The 2,500-nt window shown below is 63.0% G+C and overlaps 1 pseudogene; it reads left to right on the forward strand.

Annotated features, from left to right (window-relative positions):
- Positions 1-2,500, forward strand: part of LOC124582363 — a 7,972-nt pseudogene that overhangs the window by 2,125 nt on the left and 3,347 nt on the right.

The following is a 2,500-nucleotide window of genomic DNA, read 5'->3' on the forward strand; positions in this document are numbered from 1 at the left end:
CGAGTTCCCTGGAATCCTCTAGCAGGGAGATAGGGTTTGGAACGCGAAGAGCACCGCAGTTGCGGCGGTGTCCCGATCTTCCCCTCGGACCTTGAAAATCCGGGAGAGGGCCACGTGGAGGTGTCGCGCCGGTTCGTACCCATATCCGCAGCAGGTCTCCAAGGTGAAGAGCCTCTAGTCGATAGAATAATGTAGGTAAGGGAAGTCGGCAAATTGGATCCGTAACTTCGGGATAAGGATTGGCTCTGAGGATCGGGGCGTGTCGGGCTTGGTCGGGAAGTGGGTCAGCGCTAACGTGCCGGGCCTGGGCGAGGTGAGTGCCGTAGGGGTGCCGGTAAGTGCGGGCGTTTAGCGCGGGCGTGGTCTGCTCTCGCCGTTGGTTGGCCTCGTGCTGGCCGGCGGTGCAGGATGCGCGCGCCTGCGCGGCGTTCGCGCCCCGGTGCTTCAACCTGCGTGCAGGATCCGAGCTCGGTCCCGTGCCTTGGCCTCCCACGGATCTTCCTTGCTGCGAGGCCGCGTCCGCCTTAGCGTGCTCCTCCGGGGGCGCGCGGGTGCGCGGATTCTCTTCGGCCGCCATTCAACGATCAACTCAGAACTGGCACGGACTGGGGGAATCCGACTGTCTAATTAAAACAAAGCATTGCGATGGCCCTAGCGGGTGTTGACGCAATGTGATTTCTGCCCAGTGCTCTGAATGTCAACGTGAAGAAATTCAAGCAAGCGCGGGTAAACGGCGGGAGTAACTATGACTCTCTTAACTTGACTCTCTTAAGGTGGCCAAGTGGCAGCGGTGTGGCTGCATCCGGACTTGGCTTCTCGAAGTGCGGTCTTGATGTAGTCGTGCTGCTGCTGCGAGGTGCCTTCCTTGGGTTATAGTTACAGGGAGAGTGATGCGCAATACATGGGCCTAGCCCTCTTAGCCTCTCCTCTCCTGCGGTCTTCTCCCCTTCTCGTGGGCCCGCTGATTTCGCAGAGTGGAAGACCGCACCAGGGGCTTGGGGGGGTTACCAGCCCCCCCTCGCACTATCCCTTTTTTAGTTGGGGGCAGTAAGCAGAGAATAAGTGGTGGCCCTTCCGCTGAAGGTGCCACCCCAACTCCCCCAGCACCTAGCCGGCCAACCGGCCGTGCCGAAAATCTTGTAACTTTTGCAGCTATGTATACCTGTAGTGAGTGCCACCGCAGCTTTACAACCAAGAACGGTCTCGGGGTCCATCGCCGCCGCCAACATCTTGCGGCCGCCAACGCGGAGATCGTCACGGAGAGGCATCGCGCGAGGTGGACGGAGGAAGAAGTCCTGTCGCTCGCCAAGGCAGAGGCCGAACTGTTCCTCGAGAGGGACGCCCGGTTCTTCTTTGTAAATCAAGAGCTCATCAGGATGTTCCCCGACCGAACGCTTGAGGCAATCAAGTGCCGACGGCGGCAAGCTGCCCACAAGCAGCTTGTCCGCCAATTCATGGAGGCGCTTGAGATCGGTCGGGGGGAAGAGCCGGCGTCCCGCCGGGGAGCGGCGAGCCCGCTGCCTGACGCGGGCGAGGCCGCTGCGCCGCCCGTCGACGCAGCCGAGGACTTCGCGGCCGACACCACCGGGCCGCCGCCGGAGGGGCCGACTGACGCCGCCATCTGGGAGCATCTGGCGGGGCTACCCGCTTCCGCCCAGCGTTTCTCTGCCCTGGATCGTGTCATCGGTCTGGGGCGGGGCACGCCGCCCGATGTCATCCTGGGCATGCTCCCGGATGCCCTTGCGTCGGTCGGGTCCAGAGGGGAGAGATCAATCACCAGGACACAGCGGCCGCGCCAACCATCGAAGCGGCCGCCTGCCGCGCCGCCGACGCAGAAGCGCAAGCGGCGCCGCTGGGAGTACGCGAGAACGCAGGATGCCTTCCGACGATCGCGTGCGCGTTGCGTGCGTGGCCTCTTGGATGGCACCCTGCTCCAGCCGCCACCTGCCATCCCTGGTCTGCTGGACTTCTGGGCGGACCTCTTCACCAAGAAGCCCATCTCCACCGCGGGCTTCATTCGTGACCGCCTCCTCCCGCACTCAGAGCCTGTCGCTCTCGAGTGCATATGGGGGCCGGTCTCACATGAGGAGGTCGCCGCCGCGTTGCCGCCCAGGGGATCAGCAGCCGGGCCGGACGGCCTTACCCCAGCGGAGTTGCGGCGTCTGCCGCACGAAGTCCTGGTGAAAGTGATGAATCTCTTCCTTCTGGCCCGCGCCCTTCCGGAACGCCTGCTTCGCGCGCGGACGTCCCTTCTCCCGAAAACGGCTGCACCAACATCCCCCGCTGACTTTCGCCCCATTACGGTCTGCTCGGTGTTGGCGCGGACCTTTCACAAGGTTCTCGCGTCACGCCTGATGCGCGCTTGTGCTGTGGACGAACGTCAGCGGGCATTCATCCCTCGGGATGGGATGTTGGAAAATACCTTCATCTTGGACACTGCTCTCACCGACGCAGTTCGCTCCTGCCGCTCTGTCTTTGTGGCATCGATCGACGTATCTAA

Source organism: Schistocerca americana, unplaced genomic scaffold, assembly GCF_021461395.2.
Source record: "Schistocerca americana isolate TAMUIC-IGC-003095 unplaced genomic scaffold, iqSchAmer2.1 HiC_scaffold_411, whole genome shotgun sequence".
NCBI lineage: Eukaryota > Metazoa > Arthropoda > Insecta > Orthoptera > Acrididae > Schistocerca > Schistocerca americana.